At 42.9% G+C, this 8,451-nt stretch overlaps 1 non-coding gene across 1 annotated transcript; it reads left to right on the plus strand.

Annotated features, from left to right (window-relative positions):
- Positions 1 to 2,056: 2,056 nt before the first annotated feature.
- Positions 2,057 to 2,129, plus strand: trnav-cac. Its single transcript has one exon. It is a non-coding gene; the product is annotated as a tRNA-Val (tRNA).
- Positions 2,130 to 8,451: the final 6,322 nt, after the last annotated feature.

Genomic DNA, 8,451 nt, shown 5'->3' on the forward strand with positions numbered 1-8,451 from the left:
TATAACTTGTAGTGAATTCATTATATATTTTGTGACCGAAACGCGGCAAATAATTGCTCAGAGAAATTAATTACGCAAATTAAGTGATCAGATTATTATTCTATTATTTATTTATTGAAGTGGATATTACCACCCAGAAGTGCCATCCCCCAATCGAGTACCAGTTCGCCGCTCGTTAAAAACTATTACTGAAATTTTAATTGTTGGTAAAGGTTCACTCACTTGAACACTGTACTCCAACTTCAAACCTGTTCACAGGTGATTGGGTTAGAGTGGATGGCTTGCAGTTCAAAAGATATGATTCATTTCCTTGACACTGAACATCTTTCAGCTATGGGGACCGTTTACCTTCTCTGTACACCGGGGAGCTATACGCTGTTATGGCAGGACCACAGCACAGTCTGCAAACCACATCCGCGTTATATAAATCCCAGAACCGAGCCCCCACTCTCCTCCAGTTTCCACTGTGGTAAATCTCAACTGTGCCAGAGCAGGAACTGCCACAATCCACCAGCCTAAGCTGTTTGTGATCTGTTTCGTTGTAAAATTAAATGCCAGATTTCCATTGGGGAAAAAACTACGTTTGCTTGTAACATTATTCAGCAACAAAATATTAATGGTTAGTGAATGTATTGTGTGTTTGTGAATCCTCATTATGTATTAACTGTTGTTAATATTATCTGTTAACTGCTGTCCTGTCACAGCACATTCACAACACCACATGTGGAATCATTCAATGATGTGGGACTTTTCTACATCGACGAAGGAATAGGCACTCATCGACAGGAAGGAACGTTGTATTAAAATTGACAATTATGGATTTATTTTATCAGTGAAATTCACTCACCTGAGCAAGGAACTCCCACATCACTGCTGCTCCCGGAGGGTGAAGCCACTGCAGAATGTGGGCATTTCCAGATTTACGTCTCGTTTCCCTCGCACTGAACATCATGGATCCACACAGTTCCAGTGCCTTCCCCGTAATGGGAAGAGTTGTAGACTGAAATAACAGAGCCACAGTTCAAGTGTCGGCAGATGACAGCGGCATCTGATATATTCCAGGAATATCCAGCAATCTGCCCCAAGTGCCGTCAGGATAAACCTCCACTCGCCCGTCATCAATGGGTCCCATTGTTCACTATTTGTGACTCTTTGACAATGAAACTTAATCACTTTCGTTGTTACTTTCAAACTTCAGAAAACACAACTTCGGAATATTCAGCCACTAACCAAATCCATTCCTTAACCCTTTGCACAATTGCTGTTTAGAACAAAACACTCACAACCGCCCAAAGCACAAATATCATCCAAAACTGTCTGAACAAATTCCCGATCTCCAGGACTGTGATTGTGACAACGACAGGAAATATATCTAAGGGAATTTGTATCCATGAGCATCCAACTTCCACCACACACAAATGGCAAACACCACTTTTGTACTATTTCCTTGGATTCACACCAACATATTTTCTTTAATTAAAATTTCTCTGGATCTCGATTCGTTAAAAAAAACATAGGGAATAAAACGACCTGCCCATCGGGGAAATGAACACCGGTCTCCCGCGTGACAGGTTACTCAACACTGTACTAACGAGGATTCACACAGTTTCAATTCGCACAAGACTCAATGCACAAAGACTCTTATAAGAGTCGTCGGACGACAAAGACCAAAGGCTATAAATTCCAAAACTAGATACACCTGTAGGGTAATAAGTGACGAGAATAAAACAGCCGTTTTGTTTTTCAAGTTTTCATAATTTAATTTTTTAAGGTATTTGGTAAAAGGAATAGAGGGGAAGACGAGGAGAATTTTTAGGGTCTCCAATCCTTTGCCTGAATTGTGGTGGAAGCAGATTTAAATCTCGCTTCCAAAAGTGAATCAGCTCGTCGTTGAAAAGAAGCAAAATTGCGTGGATAAATGCCGAGCAGTGGGACTTCTTGACAACTTTTTCAAACAGCTCGTAAAAAGCATAGAGGGCACACAGGTTTAATTCTGGTTTTAATTTATAAACAAAGCATGCATTTAAGAATGGATTTAGCAGGAATGTGTAGACAGGTTTCCGTAGTGTAGTGGTTATCACATTCGCCTCACACGCGAAAGGTCCCAGGTTCGAAACCTGGCGGAAACACTATTTATCTATTTATCTATTATTTATTCATTAGTTGTTTGTTTGTTTATTTGTGTGTTTATTTGTTTGTTTGTTTGTTTGTTTATTTGTGGTCCGATTGCATGATTTAGCAGCTTTGACTCAGAAGGTCGCCGCTTGAATATCGGAGCTGCCACTCTGGTACTACTTTCTTGAAATCGCATACGCTCTCTCGTGCAAATAGCCATTTCCTACATTCGTGACGGACTGAAAATTTATTACATCGAAAACAGCAGTGCTATTGATAACCTTGAAAAAAATCGACTAATATTCGGGTTCGACTGGGATTTGAATCCGGAAACTCTCTCATTTGTTGCTCAACTGCCAATTCCAGAATAACGGAATCATAATCCAAGAGCGAAGGGCCACACTATCAACACGTTGCTGCTCACTTAAAGGAACACAATGGCAACAGAAAAATAACGGACGTGGTTAATTTCCTGCACGTTTTTCTCAATCGTTTATATCATCAAATCGAAGGCCCCAATAGAGCACAGTGCGAGCTCGAAACCACTGGAAAGACGGATATTGCTGCAAACAAGAATTTTGGAGTATTTTGTACGGTAACACTGCAGCGCTCACTCTATAGGTCTTACTTAATTCCCCAAATGAATTGGCCATTATCGCTGCTGATCTCAGCATAATACTTTTGCCAAAATCAGTCGGAGTGTGAAACGTAGACGAGTTTCGTAAAAAATGTGGGCTCCTCCGGGAGTTGAACCCGGGACCTCTCGCATTTTCCTACAATTGTGAACCCCCGAAGCGAGAATCATACCCCGAGGCCAACGAGCCACTGAAATTTCAATGGCTACAGTTGGCAATACCGCAATGAAGGTGTGTTTGTTCATTTCCTGCACATTTATCAAAATTAATGATGTTATTCAAATCGAATCACATACAAAAAATCAAGGGGTGCTCTTGGTTCACTGACTCAATGTTGTCTGGTAGCCGACAAGCGGCAGAGAATGAACCCATAAAATTCTCTAACACACCTTTCTTGCCGTATTGCCAAAGATTTGCTAAGTTTGTGAGCGAGTTCGATTTTTTATGTGGAGTTTGAATGTCAGTGCACCTCAGTAAACAGCAATGTCACGTCGAGTCGGAATTCAAAAGAATGGACTTGCTCCTGACTTAACGTTAAGTCCCCAGTATCACTTTGCGGTATTTGTTTTCACTTAAACGGAAAATAAATCAAATTCATGTTTTGTAGAGCATCGAAACTGAATGACGATGGATCACAACCACGAAAGAACTACGCCACGACCACTGTGCTGTCCCCGGAGGCAACTCATTTGACAAAACAACAACAAGTTAATGCTGTCAGTGAGTGTCAAACACACAACCTCGGCAATTCTCGAGGAAGTACTATAATACAATTTGGTCCTTTTGAAGAAAGACAACCCATTCTCTTATGCAACGGAAGAACTTTCCAATTATTAAATTATTAAATTATTAAACGTTGCAACTGTGCTTGTTTGTAGACCATGAAAGCATCTGAGATTAAATGCAGCAGCAGCTCACGTATGTGCCGATTGACATCGTTCAATAGTGTGACATAAAGATTTTTGAGAAGTCCTCCCAAATGAGAGGCCGCTGTTAGGTATTTTAAAAAATCATTCTTGTGGTCTGTCCGAGTCTGCGCTGAAGAGGAAGAGCTCCGTTTTCCGTGTTTTAGAATGAAAGAGTTTGAACAAAACAAAATCAGAAGATAAGGCTTCTACACCTATCAGTCACTGGTAAGTTTTTCACACTCGCCATAAATAATAATAATAATAATCATTGGGTGTGATACACTGCCTTACTACGTCTTCTAGACGCCTCAAATCGATTTATATCACATTCACCGAAATGACTCCTGGCTCCTGTTTCAACCGACATTACCAACTTCTCCTGATTCACCGGCACTTTTCCCACCACCGATACCCACCCCACTGTTTCCAGCTGCCATCATCAGCTGCCCATTCTCAAAACACCTTCCCTGACCCTTCACCACTCTCCAGCTGCCGCCCCATCGCCGAATTCGCATTCCTCTCCAAGGACGTGGACCGAGACGCCATGTTCCAGCTTCGCGCGTTTTCCGCTCCCGCCATTCCCACCATGAACTCTACCAATTGGGGTTTCCTGCACCCCCACAGCACCTCAGCCGCCTTGGGCAAAGCCACTAACGACGTTGTTTCCATCTGAGCCCGGGCTCCATCTACCCCTATGGTCCTCGACACGCAACGTCCTGTATCCCGAACATCTGTGTCAAGACTCGATCCGCATTTGCCCACCGCCGTCTCTGACCGCAGGCCACCGAGATCCACATCCTCGCGTACATCTCATACTGGTTTTGAATATGCAAACGCAAAGCTTGACGCTCTCACCCACCCAGAGGCTGCACATCATCCAAAAACCTAAAGCCCATTTTTTCATGGAACAAATCTCCGTTCCACCGACTCCCCATTATTTCGGTTCCAGATTTGAAAAGTCTGGAGCTCAAGTTCAAAGCCTCTCTGACCTTAAACCACTCCCTCTGCTCGGTTGACTCTGGCGAACTTCACTCCCCGGCGCGACAGCCGCAGCATTGGTGTGAGGTCCATAAGCTTCTCTTCTACCATCCTCTGGAACTCCATCCCACAGTCCCTACACCTCGCCATCTCCTTTACTTCCTTTAAGGCCTTTCCCCGCAACCACATCGTCAGTAACTCTCTTTCGGCCATACGACGATCCCTCCACCGGCCCTGTTCCCCTGTAGCTCAGTGGTTAGAGCACTCGCTTTGCAAGCGGGAGACCTGAGTTCAATTCCAGGCAGAGGGCGAAACCTCGGGCAAGTTTCCTTACTCCACACACCTAATAATAATCCCTCCAAAACCCAAACAATAATAAATTGGTCATTTTCAATCTACGACTGTTTGTGGGACATTGCTGTGCGCAATTGGCTGCCGCGATCGCCCACAAATATACAGTCAATTCACTTTACAGTGTGTTCTGTGAAGCGCTTTGGGACGTCCTCCCGATGTGAAAAGCGCTATATCAAATGCAAGGATTATTATTGTTATTATCACCTTTAGTTCTGATTCCTGACTGATGTCCAGCGACGTCGAACGAGTTACAGAAATGGAAGGTGTTGTTTTTGCTGTTGTACATCTCAGTGGCCTTCACAGAAAATAGTGTGAATTGGTGTGACTTCGTATATTGTGGGCGCATGTGCCAAATTTATTCATCACCAGTTGCTTAATCAAGGTCCTCATTTCGGCAAACAGATGTTCCTACTGCTTTTCAGCCATTGTCCGTATGTCATGAACCCAAATTTGTAAATTTGTAATTTGTAAATGGGGACATACGTGGATCTGTCAATCTGCTTGGATATTTCCGTAAAAACAATTGACATTGATATACTGCCCTTCACGCAGGGCAGTCTCACTGATGTGGAAATCTTGGCTATGGGTTTCCGCGTGGATGAGACAAAAAGCTGAAGAAAAATAAATAGCTGACGTAAGTGGCACAGCTCAAGGGGAGGACATGTTTTCCACATGGTTGAAACTAAACCATGATCATTTCGTAAATCTGCTCAATGAAGCGTTCACCATTGGTATAAAGCCGACTGTATTTTTTGCTCTTGAACATGTCTTGTTAATGTGAGTTACTGTCTGTACCGAGACGAGGTACCATCGGTTCTCTGCGAAGATGGCAATTCCGCTAATAAACAGGATAACACACATTTACTATACCGTTCTCGCTGCCTTTGGAGTTCCTGGCAAGTGGTTTAACCAAATCAATATAGATCTGTGGTTCTGACGAAATGTGGTTGACCTGACATGTTAAGTTAATTTCTTCTCTACATGAATGCTGCCTGAGCGGCCGTGTTCCCCAGGACTTTTATGTCGATACCAGTTCCAGCATCTGACTACTTTACCCTTTTTAACCAATTCATTAGTTGGAATGGTTTGCAGTAAACTAAAGTTTCCAGCCTGACTCAGCTGAAGGCACGTTTACCTCTCACTCAGAAAGTTGTGGTTTCCATCCCCATGTCAGTCCGTTGACATTTATTGGAGGAGCCGTGATTTGAATAACAACTTGATAAGAAAAGTCCGACTTGTCTCTTGAGATGTTAAAATGTTATGGCGCAATTAGAAAAGTGAATGGAATTTATTTGGGTGTTTTGGACAACAATATCCAGGATAACGTTGGTAATTTACTTGACGGCTGTTTATGAGCACTTCAGCTGAAACGTGTGCCAACAAATACAGTCTTTGCACTAAACTCCCATCAAGTGGTTTGATATGGTCGGATGACGCCCGGTTGCGCTGTATGAAATGCCATTCGCTCTATACAGCGCTATTTGTATTATTTAATATATATATATTACAGAAAGAGTGAGCGAGAGATCCGAAAATTGCATCTGGATTGGTGCATGCTCGTCTCGCTCAATTGTCACTGCTCTTCCCTTTGATTCATAAATTTGTAGCTTTTAGGCCAAACAAACTCCATTGAGATGAAGAATAAGCCGAGGCAGTTCCAAACTGTTGGCTTCTGGCGTTTCCTGGCGTTTGTGCAACATTGTAAAATTGTAAAACTGTGCGTAATTGGCTGACGCATTTCACCTACAAAATGTACAATCAGTTCACTTTACAGGTTGTTATGTGACGCCCTTTGAGACATACCAACGACATGTTAGCGAGACACTTGCTGAATCGAAGGCTGGGATTTTTAATTATTACTTTTGTAATGTTATTATTATTAACGAGGGCGGTGTGATAGCAACAGTTTCGCGTTTCCATTTCAGAAGCATAACCTGTACGGAACTGTAAGAATGACACATACATTTGATTAATCAAATTGTGTTTCATCCCATTATGTTTAATTTACAAATCAAACTGAAGATAAACAGTGTAAAAGTTATCCAAAGAGTGAAACAATTACATAGCCAGTGATGAGGTGCCTTTGGCTGCGTGTCTCTGTCTGTGTGTCTTTCTGTCTCTCTACCTCTCTCTGTGTATTTTTCACAGTCTGTGTAGGTCTTTGTATCTCTCTATCTCTATGTGCCTCTGTATCGCGATGTCTCTTTGTGTCTCTGTGTCTACCTGTATATCTGTCTCCATGTATTTCTTTCTCTGTCTGTAAGTTTCTCTGCCTCTCTGCCCGTGTAGGTTTCTGTAACTTGCGGTTTCATTATGCGTTCTGCGTGTGACCCTAAATCTCTCTCTCTCTCACTCTCTCTCTCCCACTCTCTCTCTCTCTCTCTCTCTCTCACTCTCTCTCCCCCGATGTCTGCGTGTATCTCTACACCTGTCTTTCTCTGTCTGAATGCGCCTTTGTATCTCGAGCTTTAATCATATGTGCCTCTCTATGTCTGTGTGTGTATATCTCTGTATCTGCCTCTATCGCTCTAACGTTGTGTGTACTTTCTTTGTGAGTGTAATTTTTCTATGCGCGTGTTTATTTTTTATCTGTGTGCATGCGTGTGTGTGCTTGTGTGTGTGTGGAAACCTCTATCCTTCAAGGCACTGACAATTTCTGTTGCTAACCTTGTGCTGCTGTTTCTCCCTTGGGTTCACACAAGGCCTGGATTACGTACACAAACAGATCCTGCATTCTCGGTACACATGAACAAATGTTATTATTATTATTATTATTCTATCTGCCTTCCTTCCTTCCTTCCTTCCAGACTTCCTCTGTGCATATCTCTGTATCTGTGTCACGGTCTGTTTGTCTGAGTATATTTCTGCCTGCGTGTATCTGTATCTGTCTCGGTCTTTCTTCCCCCCCCCCCCCCCCCCCCCCACCTCTCTCTCTCTCTTTCTCTCTCTCTGCATCCCTTTCTCTCTCTCTTTATCTCTGTATTTGTCTCTCAGTTTTTCTTTCTCTATTTCTGTCTGCGTGTGTTTGTATCTGTCTCTCTCTATGTTTCTCTCTATGTGTCTCTTACTGTCTGTTTCAGTGCATCTGTCTCTTTCTCTGTCCGACTATATCAGTGTGTCTCACTTTGTCTTTCGCTGTCTTCCTAACTTTGCGAGGCAGGTTTTGTGCCATATTGAATCGAATCCACCAGATTTGCTTTAGATATCGGAAGACAGAGGAGACTGTTGTACCGTTAGAAAGTCCACTAGTTTCGATTGATCCGCACCGTATCAACTGTAGGAATGGATGCACTAAATGCAAGTTGCTGTGTTGTTGTGATGGGCATTTCTCTTTCTCTCTCTCTCTGCAGCTAACATGGTGGCGATTATAATCCTGTCTCGAGGGCGGTGCGGTCTCTCCAAATGTACCTCTCGCTATCTGGTGGCCATGTCAACAGCAGATCTGTTGGTGATTATTACAT

Source organism: Callorhinchus milii, unplaced genomic scaffold (genome assembly GCF_018977255.1).
Source record: "Callorhinchus milii isolate IMCB2004 unplaced genomic scaffold, IMCB_Cmil_1.0 Scaffold505, whole genome shotgun sequence".
Taxonomy (NCBI): domain Eukaryota; kingdom Metazoa; phylum Chordata; class Chondrichthyes; order Chimaeriformes; family Callorhinchidae; genus Callorhinchus; species Callorhinchus milii.